We start from the raw sequence: 24,018 nt of genomic DNA on the forward strand, positions 1-24,018 counted from the left end.
AAAATACGGTTCGGTCCGCCCCTTCACGGACCCGTTCTCGGAGATAAACGCCCATGGAGATAGACGTTTTCGTTCAATTATGCCCCTTCAGGTGTATCATTAAGGTGCATTCTCCAGATCTCATTCTCTTAAGTGTGGAGTCCATCAGGAATCTATACTTGCACTAACTCTATTTCACATCTTTATGGCACCTTTCCTAATGTTATTATATTCTGTAGATCTTACAGGTTTTGTTTATGCAGAAAACATACAAATATTGACACCATTAGATCCAATTAATTAACAGGAAATCTGCTCCCTAAATGAAAATGTTTTACAAGTAACTACATGGCTAAGCAATCAAACTCAATCCAGAGAAATCTAAAGCACTCTTGTTTTCAGATCCTCCTAATAAGATGCTTCCTACACCACTCTTACTCTGTGGATTCCAGATCCCCTTAGTCTCCTCTTTAAAGCTATTGGTCTGACCCAGTATGGTTATTCTTATGGATTACTGATTGGATTACTGATTGGAGTCTGTTTTTGGAAATATGCAGCCCCAGGTTTAACTTTTTGTACATACTCAGTACAGGAACACTGGGTTAAGGTCAGAACAGCCTTATTATCTCACCGAGGAAAGGAGAATCATTAAATTATAATAAACCATAAACCATTGATGTAGCTTAGGTGGGAAGTTATCAAGGTGAGTATAATTGAGTTTTACAACACCTTGTTTTCACATATGATTCAGCAACCTGAGGAATACCAATCCCACAAGTTGTTGAATTCTGTGGTTGAAAATAAATAAATAATAATACTTGTGAACCATCTCACAAACAATGTTATTCCAAAGGTCCAAGAACATTGGGCCTCAAAGCCATGACCTGTTGCTCATGGTTTGGAGACTGAGAGCTGTCAGAGCTTCCCCCTCCCAATCACATCTACAACCCCAAATCCCAACCCCCCACTTTCCTGAAGCACATCCCCAACTCCTGATCCAAGCCCTCTACCACCATGGAGCACTTCCCACTCCCAGATCCAAGCCCCCCCCCACCCCCAAAAGGGTCCCCCACTCTATTAAAGGACCTACCAAAGCAATTCCCTGGTGGTCCAGTGATGATTGGACAGGAGCAATCCCCAGTTGTTCTTAACCTGTCTGGCACTGTATCCAAAATGGTACTTCCAATTGTATTAGCATGAGTCTACCACTAGGAGTGCCATTTTGGATACTGGACAGGGCAGAAGCAACTGGAATCAATTTGGTAGGTACTTTCAGGGGGTAGGGAAACCTTTTGTGGTGGGAGGATTTGGATCAGGGGTTGAGGATATGCTTTGGGGGAGGCTTGGCTCAGGGAATTGGGCATATGCTTTGGAGCATTGGGGTTGTGCTCTGCAGGTGGGGGACTTGGATCGGGGGTTGTGGATATGCTTCAGGGTGTGTTGGGGATGTGCTCTAGAGAGGTTGGTGAGCTTGAATCATGGAGTTGGGGATTTGCTCTGGAGAGGGGGTTGGAATGTGATCAAGGGGAAGTTGGTGATGTGCTTTGGGATGGGGAGAAGGCTCTAAAAGCCCCTAGTCTTCCAGCCCAACTTCCAGCCCGATGCTCTCAGGCGATAAAATAATTGCTGCAGTAAATTAAATCAAGAGGCATTAGGGCTCTTTAAGTGGTGTCAGCATGCAAATAATATGACTTAAATCCCTAATGGATATTTTATTGTAATCGTCATAGATATTTTGATATGCAAACCATAAATATTTAAAATAAATAAATAATAATACAGCTTGATAATTTTTCCCCTTAGTGATGCATTACTAAGTAGGCAATTTTAAAACAGGCCACCTAATTTATAAGTTGAATATATGAATAAGGTACATCAGTTTTCAAAGGGAACGTATGGGCAATCTTTCCCTTTGAAACAAATTCTATGAATAGTGCAAGCACACATTTACACCTATAATTTAGTGTACATATCTTTCTCGTTTTGTTTTACATGCATATTTTATAAAGTGTGTGCATTAAGACTAACCCCTCCTTAACCCTGTCCTAGAATGTCTCAGCTTAGTTTGCAAAACATTTACATATAGGCACAGAAGTTTACATGCAAAAAGGAATGACAGTTTTGTCAATGTTTATTTCCAAAACTCTGTTTTTCCCACAAAAATGCCCTTTAAGACTCTGTTTCAGTTAGCCAATCAGAGATGAACATTTGTGGACTAGTGTCCTTTCTTATAAAAGCAATTCATTTGGCAATTACTTGAGCTTATGATTTGCTATTTTAAAGGGCCAGGGTAATAACCTGTGCTATTGAACAGCCCTAGTTTAGCACAATGTTTTTTCTCAGTTAAGTGCTAAGTACTGATGCCAGTAACTGTGGAAAAATAATGCTAGCCTTGCTGATATAATGATACTTATTGATGAGGAAATAGCATCCTCTTTAATTACCAGTTTATGTCTCCCTGTTCTTTAATAGGTACCTTGCAATTCTGATAATGACTATCATCCCATAGTCTTACGTCACTTCTGTTCTGTGAATATTTTTAGTCTTAATTTATCAAAGCATTAATGAAGCATACTGAAAGAAAAAATAAGCCTTAATAAATCAGCCTCATCACTTAAGGTGGTACATGAAGGAGGACACATTCTTTGAGATAGGTGGGGGGGGGGGGGGGGGAAGGGTTTCTTTGTTTATTTTTTTAAACCATGTGTCCTTGCATTTTGAACTCCCCCCCCCCCCCCCCACACTGTTGGATTGTTTGCATTATGTTCTTTTTTGGGATCTTATATCTACATCTATCTGTCTATATCTATCTGACATCTCTGGCAGTATGGGTATTGTATTTGCTGTAGATTTTTCTGTTTGCCGGACCCTTGTTTGTTTGGATTATACTGACCAGATATTGCATATACAGAACATGGAATGTGGATTTTGGATTGCTTCAACTGTGTGCTTAAGAAGATAGGATACAGGTTTAAAATAACATTTAAAAACATTTTTAAACTGTATAATAGTCCACAGCAATATTTCTATTTAACAGGCCCTTAAAGGAAATGGCCCCGAGTTCCTGAAGAATAGGATTTTTATTTATTTATTTGTTACATTTGTATCCCACATTTTCCCACACATTTGCAGGCTCAATGTGGCTTACATAATACCGTGAAGGCATTCGCCACGTCTGGTACGGGATAAGTACAAAATGTTGTAGTGGGGTAGGGAAGATAAGATTCAATCAAGTTGGGTTTGAGGTAAAAGGGTTTGTCAATGTTCAATACGATCTTTGATAGTGAAGTGTTGCAGGGTTGAGTCACTTAAGTTGGGTCATTCGGATATGCCTTTCTGAATAGGTGATAATCCTCTACATACCTTTCAAGGACTATGATAGGAGCCAACTTTTCAGAATTATTGGGGGTGCTAAGCCCAGTGTAAATAGCCCTTCCTTGGACACATACAAGGGATTTTCTCAATATTGGGGGTTCTCAAGCACCCATAGCACCCACAGAATCGGTTGCTATCACTAACCACACCCTCTCCAAAAGACATTACACAATATGATACCCACAAGTGAGCCTTCTCTGGAGTACCCACACACTCTGGAATGCAGTGCACCATGAGGTGGGGGGAGGGGATTCTGGTCCCTATCTCCCTCTACCTGTCACATTTATGGTGAAAACTGTGAGCCCTCCAAAACTCACAAGAAACCCACTGTACCCACATATAGTTGCCCCTTCACCCATAAGGGCTATTATAGTGGTGTACAATTGTGAGCAGTGGGTTTTGGGGCCTCAGCAGACAAAATAAGGGAGCAACGGTGAGATGTGTACCTGGGAGCATGTTTTTGAAGTCCACTGCAATGCCCCCTAGAGTGCCCTATTTATCTCCTGGGATGTCTGGGGGACCAGTCTACTGAAAATGCTGGCTCATCCTACATCCCAATGGCTTGATTTTCTATATTTTCCACTTGGATGTTTGGGGGGGGGGGGGTTCGAAAATTGACCAAAAAACTAAATTTCCAAAGCACAAAACCTTGTTAGAAAGAGTATTTTCAAAAATAAAAGATAGACATTTTCTTTTTCGTAAATGACCTTTTCTATTCGGATTTTGGACATTTTTTGCAAAACGCCCAAAGTTGGACTTGGACTAGGTGGTCCATAGTCTCTTTGGTTTCTTTGCACAGGTGGCATTTGCTGTCATTGGTTGTCATTGACTATCCATATTTATTGCATTTGTTTGAAGTGCTTGTTCCTGTGCTGCCTTGATAAGTCCTTTATATATTGCTTTCTTCAGCCACTGCCATATTTTGGATTCCTCAACTTTTCCTTCAGTGTCTTTTATATACTGTTTATTGTGCCACTTTGCCCTTTGGTTTCTTCCTTGGTATTACTTAATCATCATCATCATCTTCATTAAGAGAGATTTGTCTGGTATCACTGGAGAATTTGAGCTTCACCCAGAAGAATAAAAATTTTCAGGTATTGTTGCAAAATGTTGCTTGAATACGGTAAAACATTTTTTTTTGTAAATTCTCTGTTCTCAAATCTGAAAGTTCAAGGTTTTGTAGAAATTTGTCCAGTCTTGGCATAATGCTGCCTAGGGCTCCTAAAACATAGGGCATAGCTAGTTCCAGAACCTTGCCATTTTTATGGTCAGATCTCTATACTTTGTTAAATTTTCCAATTCTTTGTCTTTAATTCATTTTCAAGCTGTACCCCTTTTACTTCCTCAGTTTTGCCCTTCTTTTCTTTGCAGTGAATGTTATTAGTTGATTCAACTCTTCAAGCACTTCTTTGATCATTTTTAGGTGTAAAGTGTATGATTTTCCTAGACTCTCCTTGATCTTTTGGTCTTAAGGTTTCTTTCCTTCGTGGTTTTCAAGTTGCTACTACTACTACTACTACAACTTATCATTTCTATAGCGCTACTAAATGTATGCAGTACTGTACACTTGAACATGTAAGAGACAGTATCTGTTCGACAGAGCTCATAATCTATGCTGAAGTCAGTTCATAGTTTCTTGTCTTTCCTTTCAAGACACACTTTCCATTTTGGGATTTGTTTTTACTGATTTGCTTTTACACCACCATCCCCTAATTCTGATGTTGTCACTGCTGCAGTATTATAAATGAATTGGTTTGTTTCAGTTGCTGTCAATACAACTGATGCCATTGCTGTATTGGTATCCTTTATGATTTAGGAGTGTCTGCCCAGCCCATGCCTGAATTTAGATGCGTCTAATAGAATATGCCTAGGCGTATCTATCAGACGCGCCATATATAGAATCTAGACCTTAGCAGTTAAAGATAGGCCTGCTATTTATGCTGCCCCTTTTAACTGCTAAGCATAGTCTGTTTGGCACTGAATATCTGTGCCTAACTGGCTGTGTCATGCGATATAGCCAGTTAGCAGCTAGCTGCTAACCGTGGATATTCAGTTGGAAATAACCGGTTATCTCCTGCTGAATATCTATGGTTAGGCAAAAAAAGTGTTATTTAATTGACCAGGAGTTCTTTCTGGCTGGTTAAATAGTTTTGAATATTGGGCCCTAGGTTTGTAGAAAAGTGCCTAAGGGGTCCTTTTACTAAGGTGCGCTGAAAAATGGCCTGCGCTGGTTTAGATGCATGCATTGGACGCACACAGGTCCATTTTTCAAGGTACCTGCAAAAAAGGCCTTTTTTGGCCAAAAATGGACGTGCAGTGAAATAAAAATTGGCGCGCACCCATTTTAGGCCTGAGACCTTACTGCCACCCATTGATTTAGCGGTAAAGTCTCATGTGTTAACTGGGCGGTAATCCTCAGCCCGTGTACACTGCCGATTACCGCCCGGTTAGCGCTGCGCACCAGAAATTTTTCAGTTCGTGTAGTGGATGTGCATAAAAAATGAAATTACCACCCAGGCCACATAGTAGCCGGGCAGTAGTTCCAAAGTGGTGCACGTTGCTTGCCACCTAGGTGGCTTAGTAAAAGGGCCCCAAGTGCAGTTTATGTTTATGTTTATTTAAAATATTTGATAAATCTCCATAAAATTTGGACTGGTCAAGTCAAACCGATATACAATAAAATTTCAGATAAAACAGGAAAAGTACCCCATTAAATATAGAAAAGTGTGCCAGTTACACTAAAATAAAATAAAAGAGTTTTTAAAAACCCAGTAGTATAAAATCTAGCATATGATCTCTTCCCTCGTCCACACTCCAGGATTAATTAATTTACATCTGCCCAAATGCACATGGAAGTAAGTGAGTTTTAAGGCCAGACTTAAATTAGAATAAGAGAGGCAAACCATTCCATAGAGAAGGGACTAAAAAGAAAAAGACACTGGCCCTAGTTGATTCCCAATGAGCTCTTGCCAACTGAGGGAGAACCAGGCAATGATCATTAAGAGATCATAGTACCTGTGATGGAACATAGGGAATGGAATGAGTAGAAATATATTCTGGAATTCTTTCATGGAGTGCTCTAAAAGTCAAAATTAAGACCTTAAACTGTATCTAAAAGCAGTAGGGAACCAATGCAGTTTGCAAAGAAGTATAGTGACCTGATCATGATGTTTTGTATTGCATAGAAGACTTGCCCCAGTATTCCACAGAGACTACAGTCTCTTGATGACTGACTGAGATAACCCTGCATACACAGCATTACAATAGAGCCAATTAGTGCTAATTAGACCAAATAATACCACTTAAGTTTTATTGTTGGTACTTAAGGACACTTGGCACCTAATTTATCAATTAATGGGGTTTTTTTTTTTACTAAAAATTCAGCTGGTGCTAAATGCTGAGACACCCTTAGGAATTTAATGGGCAGCTCAGATGATGTCAATGATGGGGCATTACTTCTGAACTAGGCACAAGTTTAATGCCTCACTTTAATGAGATTGCTCAGAAAATGAGAGTTTTGGAATCTACAGTAAACCCCTAATTCTATGTCACCAAAAATTGTGCACAATTTAATTGAATAATGAGCTAATTAGTGCCAATAATTGGCTTTTTTTTGGCACTACTTAGATTTAATTGGTATTCATGTGCATATATTTAGGCATAGGATTTGTGCATGAAATTTACACATGGCACTGTATATAGAATCTAGCCCATTATGTTTAAAGCTTGAAAAGTTGGAAAATATAATGAGAAGTTGTGTTCTTCATTTAATAATTTTCCCACATTTACCAATAATGTTAACAAGAGAAATGTTGAAGAAGTATATTTTTAATATTCCTCTGGCAGTTTACCACCAATAGCCCGAGCTTATTATTTGCCATCTGCAAAGCATGAATCTGAACCCCAAGGAAAGGCTGCGAGAAGCTGCTTTGGATATAGATGTCTTAAATGTAACAGCATTATTGGAAATGTCAGATTCTGAGCAAGTCTCTGTTGCTACTGGATAGTGACTTTTGCATTGAATTCTGATTGAGATTTGTTGCTTAATCTTTTTTTTTTTTAGGAATAGAGAGGAGTTGTTCTTGAATTACAGGTTTCTAGATGTAGCAAGGGAAACCTGGGGAAAACAAAGGCAGTTTCTATCAATGCATCCTGGAGTAGTTCAGCTAATAGTTGTATTTTTCTTAAGTTTCCCTGCAAATGCATTATCAATTTTCATTCTGGGGTCCTTTTAGAAAAGTGTGCTAGCATTTTTAGAGCATGCTAAAAATAAGAACGCACTAAATGTTTGAGTCGCCCACATATTTCTATGGCATCACTAGCATTTAGCACACGCTAATGATTAGCGTGCCATAAAACCACTAGCACGCCTTTGTATAAGACCCCTTATGCGAAGTACATTTTCTTTGAACCAGTTCATTTGACTACCTTTTTGGCATCTAAGAGATTGTCACGTATCTCTTCTATTCCTTTCTGAGCCATTTATAGTTTTAGCTCTCTAAAAGCTTATTTTGGGTTCTTTGCCAAAATGTCTAGAGCAGGGGTATCCAACCTCAATCCTCGAGGACCGCAATCCATTTGGATTTTCAGGATTTCCCCAATGAATATGCATGAGATCTATTTGCATATAGTGCCTCCATTTTATACAAATAGATCTCATGTATATTCATTGCTTCAACCTTAAGTAACCACTATTATGATGATAGATGCTTATAATTCTATTTTACACTTGTATCAAATCATTTGTATACAAAACATTTTTTCCATGACCAATATCATATCATATTTTTCCTCCACCAATCATTCTATACATTCATTCTATTCAATCATACCCTATACCTTCTAATTATATAAATTCCAACTGTGATACAAAACCTTACAGTTTTCCAGGACCTGGATAAGTGTATTGTAAAATTGACACATCTTTGTCTCCAGACCAAGATGTCAAAAAGCCTTTGAAAATTGTATGGCACTTGAATGGCTATGTCTCAAAAATGTTTCAATATGAAACATAAATAGAGAAGTATATCCAAGGGTCCCCATGAAGCTGAAACTGGCCCACATGAGTCCACACCATCATGCCCTTCTTTCTATGGGACAAGTAAATTGCATCCATGAGATTTCTGTGACATCTCTGGTGTCCATTCAGTGCCTGCAGGGGAAAACATGTATCACTACCTATGGCAGCGGTACAAAACATTTAGGGGCCCTTTTACTAAGCCACGCAAGCGTCTATGCGCACCCAATGCATGCCAAAATGGAGTTACTGCATGGCTACCATGTGGATCTTGTGGTAATTTCATTTTTGCTGCGTGTCCGATATGCACTTCCAAAAAATAATTTTTGTACACAAGTATCAGATGCGTGCTAAGTGGCATTTGACGCACGTAGGTCATTACCACCCGGTTACCATGTGAGTCTTTATCATTAGGTCAGTGGCTGGCGGTAAGGTCTCAGACCCATAATGGATGCACAGCAATTTTGATTTTGCCACACATCCATTGTCGGCAAAAATATAAAAAAAGGTCTTTTTTAAAGACACACTGAAAAATGGATCGGTGTGCACCCAAATCCCACACTTATACTACCGCAAGCCATTTTCAGCACACCTTAGTAAAAGGACCCCTTAGCACCCAAGGGCAGTAGTAAACATTTTGCTACCCAGGCAGTGCACAACACTGGAGCCAACTTTTCAAAATTATTGGGAGTGCTAAGCCCAATGGAAATAACCCCTCCCTGTACACATACAAGGACTTTTCTCAATATTGGGGGTGCTCAAGCACCCACAGAGTCAGCTCCAATGCCGTGGGGTGCAAACCTGTAGTCAGTTTTGTAAAATGGCAGCATATACATTTTGCAGCCCTAAATATTTAGAGCTGCCGACAATTTCAGGAACTTGGATATACCAAATATCAACATTTACAGCCCTCCCACCTAGATGTTTTTGTAAGGCATATTTAAATATGATGCTTGCCATTTTACAATTTTTCGCAGAAGCTACATGGAAAGGTTTATACTGGCTCCAAAGCAGAAGTTCTTGTCCCTCAAAAGAAATCTCACTACAGAGGAGGTAAACATATGTGGGATGGAAATGCTGAGACACCACAAATATCTTTTAGTGGTGGCAGAAAAAGGCTCAGCACCACACCACACAAAAGTAATGGGTTGGGATCTGCCAGGGTGATGGAGGACTGTTCCAGTGCCTCCACCTACCCTCCTCTCTTCCTTCCAGTCCACATTAATTGATTTGATTTGCTTACTTTATTTATTTTTTTTGTCTATTAGATTGTAAGCTCTTTGAGCAGGGACTGTCTTTCTTCTATGTTTGTGCAGCGCTGCGTATGCCTTGTAGCGCTATAGAAATGCTAAATAGTAGTAGTAGTATAGGGGACTGTATGCAGTGTTGAATATGCTGAGTACCAGACAGAATCACGGCATCCCAGAGGGGGAGAGGAGGAAAGGGGAAGGTGAGGGACAAGAGGTAGTTGGCATGGTATTGGAAGGGCGAGTAGGTTGTGGGCGCAGGTAATGCAGTGCGGTGCTAGCTGACAGGGGGTGGGCAGGTAGCAGATGTGGAGATGGAGGAGTTTCAGATGATAGACCTGTGTGAACAGAAATGGCAATCAGACTCACAGACACTCTCTCTCAGTTCTCTTGCAGTCAGCACCAATGCAGTCACAAGGAAATGTGGTGGTGACATTTACTGATTATTTAAAGGTGATCTAAGTCCTCACATAGATATTGTATTGTCTGTTTGTCAATATGCTATCCAGAATAAGGGATAGACGTAGAGAATGTTGCACTTCCCATGACATGCCCCGTACTACCCTGACACACCTCCACCAATCCTAGACATTTTAGTGGCTTATATATTTTGTCCTACACGTGTGTAAAATACTGGTTTACATGTTTTGGCTGTGAAAATATATATAAGTGCAGTGACTGGGATGTTTAAAGCATGAATACCCCATAATTGTGTTATACCCTGGTATTCTCTAAATTGTAATTTTGTTTCATTCTGGATTTATTCTTTTAGCTTGGCTTTTCTGTACAAGTAGATTGCTTGAGCGTAATTCAAAATATTATATAAATAAAATAAAAAAGATTGTAAGGTATTGCAAATTTCAATTACTTGAATAAATAAGGTACCAGCAACATTTGGCCACTAAGAATGTGGTCTAACAGTCTACTACTACTACTACTTATCATTTCTATAGCGCTACTAGACGTATGCAGCGCTGTACACTTGAACATGAAGAGACAGTCCCTGCTCAACAGAGCTTACAATCTAATTAGGACAGACAAACAGGACAAACAAGAGATAAGGGAATATTAAAGTGAGGATGATAAAATAAGGGTTCTGAACAAGTGAACAAGCGTTAGGAGTTAAAAGCAGCATCAAAAAGGTGAGCTTTTAGCTTAGATTTGAAGACGGCCAGAGATGGCACTTGACGTACCAGCTCAGGAAGTCTATTCTAGGCATAAGGTGCAGCAAGATAAAAGGAACGGAGTCTGGAGTTAGCAGTGGAGGAGAAGGGTGCAGATAAGAGAGATTTACCTAGTGAATGGAGTTCCCTCGGAGGAATGTAGGGAGAGATGAGAGTGGAGAGGTACTGAGGAGCTGCAGAGTGAATGCAGTGAATTCAGTCAGTGGAAAAATAATCTTTATACAATACATCCAAACTTGGCTGACTTCCTATTGACTAAGGGACCCTTATACTAAAGTGCACTAAGCAAATTGAGGGGTCTTTTTACTAAGAACCATTAAGCAGCTAGGTAATGTCTCCTGCACTAAAAAAAACAGCCAGCGTGATAAAAATCTTGTGTTAACTACCTTATGCAGGAGAGGGCAGGAGTTGGGCATAACCACACAAAAGAACAAGAAGTAACAAAACTCAGAAGAAGCACACTAGGGACAAAAAAGAGTGGAAACGGAGTGAAGAAATAACCACAGGAACTTGGCTGTCTATGCTCTTTTTAGTCTCAGGAATCGGGCATGATGGGGGAGATTCTTTATATGGCACCTAAAAAATCAGAGCGGAAGTCAGTAATGACTAAGCATATTCTATAAGTAGCACCTAGATTTAGATACGACATATAGAATATGCTTAGTTCATATCTTAGCACCTAAAATTATGCACCTCCATTTGCAATGAAAATGTGGCATAAATCCCGGTGTGTAGATTTAAGTTCACTGGGCCATATTCTATAACTATGCATGTAAATTCAAGAACAGCCACAAAACACCCATTTCCCTGCCCATAACCATGTTCCTTTTTACCTGCGCATATTAGAAGTTAGACATACTGCATAACAGAATGCACTTAGCAAGATGTGCATGTAAATTCTAATTATTTCCGATTAGTGCTCATTATTGTTTAAGAGCTGTTATCAACGCTGATTAACTTGTTAAGCCAATTAAGTTATACGCATTGTTATAGAATATGCTTGGATTTCAGCATGGATCTCTAGGCGTGCTATATAGAATCTAAAAGGATATGGGCAGGTGAAGGAGTGGCTGGCTATAACAGCTAGCACACAAGACATTTCTGCATTCTAGCTGTCACAGCTGCTGATAGTGTACCTGCACTTACTGCTATCTCAAGAGAAGGCGGTACAAGCAGCTGCGCTGCTAGCAATCTAGTATCGTGTAATAGCTGACATTTGAAGATGCAGCAACATTTCTTCTCCCCTGTATTCCCCCTCAACAGTGACAGCACTCTTTAGATCCCCCCCCTCCGAGAACAGATCTTCCTCTTGATCCCCTCCAACAAAGAGCACCACTTCAGTCCTTTCGCTCAAAGTGATACCACCTTCCGATCCCTCTGTCCAAACCCCACCCTCACCAGCAAAACCCTGCCCTTAGAGTCCTACTCTTACCCCTGACCTCCAGCACCTAACCAGCAATGAAGGTCCAGTGGTCTCTGGATACAGCAATCCCTCTTGCTCCGGCCCAGGTCAGCACCAGGATCGAAAATGGCACTGATGATCCCAGTGGTAGTCTTGCAGTATTATTGCTAGGGGGCATCCTTCCCTTATAAGGCTGCTACTGTGGACCACTAGATCACCAATGCTGATCCCAGTTAGGTCCCAGGGTCAGGGGTGGGTGAGAGTAGGACTCTGAGAGAGAGGTTTTGCTAGACTACCCCTTAATAGCTATGGAATAACAATCATCACTATCATTCTTCTAAGTGCAATAAACAGACTAATGCAATGGTATTCACTCCTAGTCCTTGAGGACCATCAATGAGCCAGGTTTTCAGAATCTCCCTAAAGAATATGCAATAACTACTATCCTGGCAGTTACCATAAGCAACTATTAAGTATTATCATATAAGTACCCTAAAATCATTGACCTCAATATCCAACTTATTCTATATGTTTAGTCAAAAATTTTTAGAATATGTATAATTAACTTTTAAAAGGCCTGCCTCCTCTAACCTTTAACTAACTGTAATCACATTACATTAGATCACATGGGCATATGCAGCACCAATTCCTGTTCTAGACACAATGCTACTGCTCTAAATGTTTTCGGTCCAAATCTTCTATAAATCAACTCCAATCATTGTTACTTGAATCTTTGTGTGTCATGAAAGTTGAGCAATTATATTCTCCCAATCATGCTTGAGCACTATTGATGTTGCTGATTAATAAGATGCCAAACTAGTGGTCCTCCATCTCCAATAGGTTCAAGGGACAGGCTGCTCCCAATCAAACTTAATTGGCCACTATTTAATCTCAACTGCTTCCTTAGTCTCTACATGACTGCGTGTTTCATCTTTCAAATGGTGTCATTAGGAGACTAAACTAGAAAAATATGAAAAACAGAAACAAATCTCTTACCACCCATTACATTTCTAACCTTTCAAGTCATTTTAAACCATATGTATCAAACTCACCAAATTAAATATTCAAACCTCTTATTCAGTATTCACCGGTTTCAGGAATTCCCCAGCAAGATAGTACCACTCTCCTTGGCCTATCCCCTGGCGACTGATACACTAAATGGAACTAACATCAATTTATAAGGCTCCCTATAATATATAAAGCTAAACAAGAATACTTTGTCCATCAGATAAACTCTTGCGTCCAGCCCTCGCCATCTCTTTACCATACTGAACTCTGCTCAAAGTGTCTCCTCCATGTTTTAATTAGGGTTTGTTAGACCCACGAAGACCCTCTGTGGTGTGTTGGCAAACTAGCCATACACTGGAGAGGTTCCTCACAAGGCTGTCATCTATAGAGTGCCAGCGCGTATCTGACTCATTTCTAATGTCCACTAACATATGTGTATTCTTACCAAGCATTTTAACCAGAAGTTTATTTAATTCTCTAGATATTCTATAGAAAGGAGTGAGAGGAGAGGCTATAAGGATAATTACCTTTATTATAGCTTACCACAGCAATACAGCAGGATCAGGAATACAAGCAGATGGGTGTCCAGTCGGACAGCAGTTCGTGTAGCAAGTCAAAAGGTCTTCTGGCACGCCCAAAATCTACCCACCTTATATATTCTCATATCTCCATTCTAAGTAATGGGGCCCATAAGCTGCCATGTTAAGTTGTTTATCCCAAGCTAGCTGACCACAATATTGCCCAATTGGAAAGTTGACACCCCTTTTTCTTAATCATTTCCTTGCACCTGGCATGACGCATTCATTTCTCAACTTGTTTTTCTAACTTAGATTAGAGAAAAGTCTACTTTGTAACTGATAGTTTCCATTTTAATTCTCTAATCTTCCATTTTGTTTCATTTTTTCCCTTGACCTAACTTTTCAATTTAAGTCATTCAGGCCTTTTCCTAAGCCTGACAACTACACTTGGCTTTACCATCAGGCCTCTATCTGTGCTAACCAGGCCATACTTTTCCAGTAAGCTCCCAGTTATGTCAGCCATCAGATTTCTGACTCAGCCAAGGTCTGTAATAGCCTGAGCTCTATGATTGGGCCCGCCACCATTCCAGTGGGCGGGGGGGGGGGGGGGGGTCTCTGGCTGTACCATAATTATACATTCCCCACTTGTCACCCCATCTGGGGGGGGGGGGGGGTGACACAAAGCTCATCAAGCTTGTCATCATCCATTCCAGAAGGTGGCAAGCTATCAAACGAGGGCGAGTTTTGGTCTTACGAATTGCTGGAAGGTATGGTGCAGGTTAGGAAACTTCATTCTCAGGTGATATATTATTTGGGGCGTATTTTAATTTATTTATTTATTTATTGCATTTGTATCCCACATTTTCCCACCTTTTTGCGGGTTCAGTGTGGCTTACAATATGAGATGAATGATGGAAATACAGATTGTTACAAATTGGTTATGGATTACATTGTGCAGAGTTATGCGAGACACTCAAAGTGTCGTTAAGGAATGTAACAATGGAACACAAACATTAAAAGGTTGGAAGGAGACAATGAGAGCTTAAAGGGCGATAATAAGGTATAGAGACATATGGTATGCATATTTCTGTGAGTAAAGGTATGAGTGATGTGAAATTACGGGGGATGAGAGTTCAGAAGTGGATGTATGATGCATTAATGAACAGTGAGAGTGGATTTTATGTGTTTTGGCTCTTTCCGTAGATTTTTTCAAAAAGATGGGTCTTCAATAATCTGCAGAAGGAAGCTTATGGAATTCCCTTTATATTACCCAATCCCTTGGGCCTCAATCATGATGTCACCCCTCTTGAGACTTGCTCAAACCTTTGGTAAGAAAGGTTTTATGAATGGGACAGATCTATGGGTTCATCTACAAAATCCATCAGGCTTAACATAATTTCACTTTCTGTCCAAACTATAGCTAAGTAGAATAATCACCTCCATCTCCCTTTCCCCCACTTCATTCTTACAACCTTCCTTTAACTCCTATCACCTTTCTTCCTGTTCTAAAATTATAGAAGAGGAACCTGCACATCTCTCCTCCTCCAAATTCAAAACCTGTTCCTCTGTTCCCACTCATCTACTCAGCTCTAACCCCACTACTATCATATCTTCAATCTATCACTTTCTACTTCAACCATTCCTGATGTCTTCAAACATGCTATGGTTACTCCAATCCTCAAAAATAATCTTCACTGGATCCTAACTGCCTTTTCAAGTCTTCTCCCATCTCCTTCCTCCCTTTCTTATCCAAGTGAGCATGTTCACCTCCGCTGTCTTGATTTTCATCTCAAGATATTTGTGACTCTTGCACTCTACATTCTACAGAAACAGCCTTTGGCAAAGTCTTCAGTGACCTCTTCCTGGCTAAATCCAACATCCTTTACCCAGTCCTCATCCTTCTTGACCAATGCAGTGCCCCCTAGGGTGCCCGGTTGGTGTCCTGGCATGTCAGGGGGACCACTGCACTATGAATGCTGGCTCCTCCCATGACCAAAGGGCTTGCATTTGGACGTTTCTGAGATGGGCGTCGTTGGTTTCCATTATCGCTGAAAATCAGAAATGACCAAGTCTAGGGACTACCATCTCTAAGGATGACCTAAATTTCAAGATTTGGGCATCCCCAACCGTATTATTGAAATGAAAGATGGACGTCCATCTTGTTTTGATAATACGGATTTCCCCACCCCTCCATTGGGATGTTTTGCGAGGATGTCCTCAGGAAAACTTGAGCATCCCTTTCGATTATGCCCCTCCACGTGTGTAAAATGTTTTAATCTCAAGTATAATTCCTCTGTAACCATCAGATATTAAAGGGACCCTCTGGTAATAAATGACACTTGGCAAAGATGAAACTTTAGTAGAGTTGATTGTGATTTTTCAGTTTTATTTCTTCCATAGTGATTCCCTCTAATTGAACAGCCCCTTTTACTTATTATCAGATTAGTTTAGCATTTATTTTATTTGTTGCATTTGTATCCCACATTTTCCCACCTCTTTGCAGGCTCAATGTGGCTTACAATACATCATGAATGATGGATATATCTGATATATAAGAAAATATACATTTAGTATTACAGAAGGATCTTGGGTAACATGATAGTGATAATTCATGATAGTAGTTTAACAAGCACGTTTTGTAAGACAGTACTAGGTATATGTATAGGAATTTACGTTTGTTGATCTTTGTGGTATGCCTTGTTAAAGAGCTGGGTCTTCAGTAGTTTGCGGAAGTTGGCTAGTTCATAGATCGTTTTTAAGTTGCGCGGCAGCGCGTTCCAGAATTGTGTGCTCAGGTAAGAAAAGATTGACACATGTGTTAGCTTGTATTTTAGACCTTTACAATTGGGGAAGTGAAGATTAAGGAATGTGCGGGATGATTTTTTGGCATTTCTGTGTGGTAAGTCTATCAGGTCTGACATGTAGGCTGGGGCTTCTCCATGAATGATTTTGTGAACTAGGGTGCATATTTTGAATGTGATACGCTCTTTAAGTGGGAGCCAGAGTAGCTTTTCTCGGAGGGGTTTAGCACTTTCATATTTTGCTTTACCGAATATGAGTCTGGCTGCAGTGTTCTGGGCTGTCTGAAGTTTCTTGATTATTTGCTCTTTGCAACCAGCGCAGCAAAATATTTGTGAAAGATTGATTATATTAACAAATATACATAAAGAGGGGCATAATCAAACGGGGATGATCTTCTCTAAGGGCGTCCATCTCTAAGGACGTCCCGGCAAAGGGGCGGGGAAACCCATATTATCAGAAACAAGATGGATGTCCATCTTTCGTTTCGATAATACGGTCGGGGATGCCCAAATCTCAACATTTAGGTCAACCTTAGAGATGGTCGTCCCCGGTTTTCGGCGATAATGGAAACCGAGGATGCCCATCTCAAAAATGACCAAATCCAAGGCATTTGGTAGTGGGAGGAGCCAGCATTCATAGTGCACTGGTCCCCCTCACATGCCAGGACACCAACCGGGCACCCTAGGGGGCACTGCAGTCGACTTCACAAATTGCTCCCAGCTGTATAGCTCCCTTAGCTTTGGTGCTGAGCCTCCCAACCCCCCCCAAAACCCACTCCTCACAACTACCATAGCCCTTATGGGTGAAAGGGGGCACCTAGATGTGGGTACAGTGGGTTTCGGGTGGGTTTTGGAGGGCTCACATTTACCACCATAAGTGTAACAGGTGTGGAGGTGTGGGGGGGGATGAGTCTGGGTCCGCCTGCCTGAAGTGCACTGCGCCCACTAAAAACTGCTCCAGGGACGTGCATACTGCTGAGATGGAGCTGGGTATGACAATTGAGGCTGGCATAGAGGCTGGAAAAAATGTTTTTTATTTTTTTGGGGGGTGGGAGGGGGTTGGTGACCACTGGGGGAGTAAGGGGAGTTCATCCCCGATTCCCTCCGGTGGTCATCTGGTCAGTTCGGGCACCTTTTCGAGACTTAGTTGTGAAAAAAAAAGGACCAAGTAAAGTCGTTCAAATGCTCATCAGGGACACCCTTCTTTTTTCCATTATCAGCCAAAGATGCCCATCTCTTAACCACGGCCCTGTCCCGCTTTCGGTACACTGCTGACACCCCCTGTGAACTTTGGTCGTCCCCGCGATGGAAAGCAGTTGAGGATGCCCAAAACCGGCTTTCGATTATGCTGATTTGGGCGACCGTGAAAGAAGGACGCCCATCTCCTGATTTGTGTCAGAAGATGGACGTCCTTCTCTTTTGAAAATGCCCCTGAAAGTATAATTCAAAATGTGATTTTCTAATAAAAACCATTACTTAATAACGTTCTGTTCTAATTAAATATAAGAGTTTTAATTTACTAAAAATTGAGGCAAAACATTTTAGAGATCAGCTCTTATTAAATAAATGTACCTGCATATTAACAACATCAGATGAAAAAGAATTATTATAATTCTTAAAAAAGTAAGTTTTAAAAAATTCTGTATTTTTGGTATGAGAACATTAGTTCAGTAGTTCCAAATGAAATACTTTTATTTCTAGACTAGCTGCTAATAATTCACAAGAATATTCTGCATTATGTTGCCTCAAGAAGAAATTTAATAGACACATCAAGGAGGTTAAATTTCCCTGGTTTAAAGCTCAGGACAATTTATATTCATATGGCAGAATAAACAGATTCGGTGGCTAAAGTAGAAATAATAATTTATCCATACTATGAAAATACTATATTAATCTCACTTTCTATAGCTATGAATGCATGAATTCTAAATGGCTATGTATTCAGAATGTGCACTGTGATATATTTAGAAGCAAGTGAAGCCAACAGCCAAACTTTAAAGCTGAGAAACACAGCATGAAATCTCTCCAAGAAATTGCAAATTTCATACTGATTCATGGTTAAATAATTCAAATAGAATTGTTGTTTGTATTTTTTAAACCAGCACAGAAGGCATCTTTCACTTAATTTGCTTTAAAACAGTATGGCACAACCATTCCAGTTTTGAAGCAACAACATCTCTATCATAGGCAACAAAAGCAACTTTACTTTTGATGATATATGAAAAGAGATTGGGGCCCTTTTACAAAGCTGCTGTAGCATAGGGGAAACACTCGTGTAAGGGTGCACTAAGTCCATTTCTGGCACAACTGGAAAAATGGCCGATCTTTCATTTTCTGATGTAATGGCAATGTGCTAATGTTTCCAATGGGATATTCAATGCCTAGAGAAGTGCTGAACTTGTAAGAGTGATAAGTTGCTTCCCTAATGCAGTAATAGCGAAACATAGCACTTTGTCGGGTAGAAGTCTAATTTAATTCAAACTCTGACTGTGATACGCATTGATTAATCTCTCACCCGCTTCAAAGATAAGTGCAACATATTTGAATATTGTACAGCAAATGAATTATCCCATGTACATTTTTTCATGAGATATATAAGAGTAAGAAGAATATAAATGATAAGTATGAGGCCCTTTTACAAAGACGTGGTAGGCTCTACATGTGTGCAGTGCACGCCAAAATGAGACTACTGCCAGGCTAGCGTGTTCCCCTGGTGATAATTTCAGATTTGGCACGCGCCCATACTGCCAGGATAAATTACTTTTTTATTCTCTAGTGCACGTGACGTTTCGGGCATTAATCAGCATTTGGCATGCGCCGACCGGTCACTGCACATGTAGCATGTGAGCTCTTACCACTAGATCAATGGGTGGCATTAAGGGCTCAGGCCATAAATAGGCACGCACTGGTTTCATTTTTACTACAGGCCTTTTTCCTGGCCCATTGGAAAAAAAGCCTTTTCCCAGACATGGTAAAAACTGGCCCTGCACACGTCAAAAACACAAACCCACACTACCACAGGCCACGTTTTGCCATGAATTAGTAAAAGGACCCTTAAGTATTTTCAGTATTTTGAATTGAAAAGCTTTATAAGATATTTTTTTTAAAAAAGGACTGATGAGGAGTTTAAGTGTTGGTGAGCGAGTGTTCTGCCTCACACTCGACAAAAAATCACCCACTATCTGATGGTCCACCAAAATATGTAAGAAGTATAGAGTTGGAGTGAACCTTTTTTGGATGTTATTCTATTAGCACTCAGTCATTAGCAAAAATTAGCACGTGAGCCCGTATCACCACCTATTTTGTAGGCGGTAAGGATTCAAGAGCTAATACTGCAGTAATCATTTAGCGTGCAGAAATGCTGATGCACTAATTAGTGCAGACATGCCCACTCTCTGCCCCTCCCCAGACACACCCCCTTGGCTAAAAAAGATATGTTTTTTAGTGCGTGGGTAGTGTGTGCAAATTTGCAACTCAACAAATGATGCCCCAGTGTACCCTGCAGTATGCCATTTTAAGGTGCAGAAAGCACACATTAATGCCTACTGCAGCTTAGTAAAAGGACCCCATTTTGAGGGAGAAATTCAAAAACTTGGTTTTCATTGGACAAATATTTAGCTGACCCTAAATATGGTCTGTCAAAATTATCTATCTAGATTTTATTCCACTGGGTTCTCCTGGTAAACATAAGGGTCATTTTACTAAAGTTAGCACACAAATTAGCATGTAGTAACTGTTAGTACTTGGCCACGCTGACAGCTACCACATGGTTCATAAGAGGAGTTAGTAAGTGCATTCACACTGTCTGCAACTGCATTTAAGAGTCCTTTTACCAAGACATTCTAAAAAGTGTCCAGCTCTGGTGTCAACATGTGGGTTTTCCACGCATTGCAGCCACTTTTAACATGGTGGTAAAATGGCTACGGAGCTATACTTTTTTGTAATGGCCATGCCCTTATTTGCCCATTACTGTGGGAGCCCTTACCATACTTATTTAGAAGGTGGTAAGAGCTCCTATACTACTCCCATGCTAATTGGGAAGCATAGAGTAATGTGCTAGTGCTACCTGATTAGCACAGGATGCCTACTCTCCACCCATGGGCACATCTCCAGTGCTGGAAAATAAAAAAATATGAGACTCTGTGTTAAATATGGTGCTAAGAAAAAAAATTCAGAGTGAGGGGTCGATTTGTAGTGGGCTGATTTGGAGGCCAGGACTACTAAAAATTAGCATCCAAGGTACGGGGGGGGGGGGGGGGCATGGGAAGGAGTATAAGGGATAATAAGTGATGCAAGGTAAGGGGGATTGTTGGTGTGGAGAGTTTTATGAGCGAGAAGGAGAACTTTAAATTGCATACGGTAAAAAAGAGGGAGACAGTGCACTTTTGCTAACAATGGAGTAACAGAGTCAAATCATTGAACCTTGAACAATAGATGTGTGACTGAGTTTTTTAGAATCTGGAGATGACGGAGTTAAGACTGGAGTAGACCAGCATAAATTGTGTTGCAGTAATCGTGCTGTGATATAATGAATGTGTGGAGTAAGGTGTGAAGTGAAGAAAAGTCCTATAAATGCTTAATGGAACATAACCTACGGAGCCAAAAGAAACCTTTTTGCATGACTTGAGAAATTTGTTTTTTGAAATGCAAGTTTGGAATCTTTGATAATACCAAGGTACTTGAATGAATCCACAGAGCAGGGCTGCCAAGAGACTGGACCAGGCCCGGGGCAAGGCCGCCCCCGCCCCCCCCCCCGAGGTCGTTGCCGCCGCCGCCCCCCCTCCACCCACCTCATAGCGCCTCACCTCAACCTCGCTCCGTGTGAAAGAAGCACAGCAGCGGCAGTCTGCAGATTGCCTCCCTTCGGGCCTTCCCTCCCTGTGTCCCGCCTTTGCACAAGTTACGTCATATGACGGGGGGACATAAGGAGGGAAGGCCCGAAGGGAGGCAATCTGCAGACTGCCGCTGCTGCGCTTCTTTCACATGGAGCAAGGTCGAGGTGAGGCACTATGATTTGAATTCAGGGGGGCCCGGCCTGGTGGTGGACGAAGGGGGGCGGGTGGAGGGGACTGTGGTGCCGGGCCCCCCTTGGAGGCCTGGGCTCGGGGAATTTTGCCCCCTGCCCCCCCCCCCCTTGGCGGCCCTGCCACAGAGGTGACTGGGAGATCAAACAATGAAAATGGGCTTGTGGGTTTAGAAAAAGGACCAGTAATGCAGCAAGCAGTTGTTTTTTCTGGGTTGAGAACAAGTTTGTGTGAAGACAAGCAGTGAGATAGGTGCTGTAAAGTGGATTGGAGAGGAACTAGGTCAAAGTGAGAGGAAAATACTGGATAGATCAACAAGATATCATCCACATAGATATAGAAGTCAAAGCTTCCCAAATAAAATCTAAAGTAACCATAGAAACATAGAAAAATGTAGGCAGATGAAGACCATATGGCCTATCCAGTCTGCCCATCCATGCCATCTGCTCTCCCTATCACTCCCTTAGAGATCCTATGTACTTGTTCCAAGCTCTCTTGAATTCAGGTACTGTTTCGGTTTAGTAGGTAATGCAGATTTCTGTAGCTGACCCACATTTGTACAGGAGAAATTTGCAGTCCCTTGATAGATCTCTGTTCTGTCTCTCCTTGGTCCAAGATCGTCTGCCCTGACACCAAAAACATCAAAGACACCAAGGTGCCATCTTCCAGCAGGACTCTCAGAGAGTCAGACCTCACTGAAGCCTGATCTTTCGCCACTTTGAGTTTTGATAAGGCCTCCTGCCCTTCCATCGACATCACTAGATTTTGAGGAGAATCCCTGACTTCTTGACTCAATGAGGTGTCAAAGTTACATAGGGAGGATGGCTCTCCTTCCTCCATACCCCCTTGCAGCAACAAAATCGATCCAGTTCCTCCACTCAAAGTAAAACGATCCATTGGCCCCACTACCACTGGGGCTGACTTTTCCATGGGGTATGTCTGAGTCTGGACCTTATGCTTCTTGGCTAAAGAAGTTTATAGGCTCCTGTTACAAAGCTACTATAGTGATTCCTATGCAGCAAATGCGATGAAGTCCCTAGAAATTGAATGGGCTTCATTGCATTTGCCACAATGAGAATCACTAATACAATGGAAAAGAACAAACCGTCAGTGAATGTGCATTATTGTTTGCTCCTTCTTCTGCTGATAGTGTTCACTTTCTATATATACAACCTGTATCGGCATCTTCATAACATTCTGCGTGTTTTCAAACTGCAGCACACCAACCAAAGGGTGGAAGAGAACCAAGTCCAAGTGACCAGCCAATAAAAACACAGGAGTAAGAGTAAATAAAACCTTGTTTGGAGCTCTTACTCCTGTGTTTTTATTGGCTGGTCACTTGGACTTGGTTCTCTTCCACCCTTTGGTTGGTGTGCTTGTGTTTTTGTGGAAGGAGTGGACCCCCTTCTCTTCCCTTCAAACTACAGCACCATTTCTTAGTGAAACCATGGTGGTCTCATAAAGACTTCTGAGGAAGGCCTAGTGGCAGAAACACAACTCGCATTGAGTCTTGATTCTGGCAATCAATAAAGTTGATAGTTACACCTTGATATTTTGACTATTGTCTTTCGTCACCTTTGCTGTGTCTGGTGCTCTTTTACAAAGTATCCCAGATCCAGTAGTACATTAATGCAATACAAACCTTCATGATGTATATAGGGTCATCATTACTGAAAAAAAAAATTCACTCACACCATCAAAGATTCTAAGCAGCTGTGATCCACTCATTATACCTGTTCTGAGGCAGGTGCATGTGTTTGATCTTATGCGATGATCTTAAGGTGGTCGAACAGGTAGAAAAGGTGATGGTGGAAGCTAGAAGGATGCTTGGGGGCATAGGGAGAGGAATGGCCAGTAGGAAAAAGGAGGTGAGATGCCTCTATATAAGACTCTTATGAGACCTCATTTAGAATGTTGTATACAATTCTGAGCATTGCACCTTCAAAAAGATACAAGCAGGATGGAGTTGCTCCAGAGGAGGGCTACTAAAATGGTCAGTTGTCTTCATCATAAAGCATATGGGGACAGACTTAAATAACTCAATGTATATACTTTGGAAGAAAGGTGGGAGAGGGGAGATATATTAGAGCTGTTTTAATACCTTTGTGGCATAAATGCACAGGAGGCAAGTCTCTTTCAATTGAAAGCAAGCTCTGGAATGAGGGGGCATAGGCTCTGGAAGCTCAATGCACTTATTTCTGCTTGCCGCTTAGGAAGAAGAAATAAATATGTATTTGTTCATGGGTTTTTTTTTTGTTAATGCATTGTCTTTTTTTTATGTTCACATACAAATCACAATTGAGATACCAAGGTGGGGATGGGTCAAACTCTGCTAGTATTTTAGCAAAGGATCTGTCAGTGTTGAGCTTTTTCTAAAATTCAAGCAGGAATGGACATTAATGTGTATGTGTAGCAGCAGCACCCTTTTACAACAGTCAATGTCTAAACAAGGTTGGCCCAAGG

Source organism: Microcaecilia unicolor, chromosome 10 (genome assembly GCF_901765095.1).
Source record: "Microcaecilia unicolor chromosome 10, aMicUni1.1, whole genome shotgun sequence".
NCBI classification, from domain to species: Eukaryota; Metazoa; Chordata; class Amphibia; order Gymnophiona; family Siphonopidae; genus Microcaecilia; species Microcaecilia unicolor.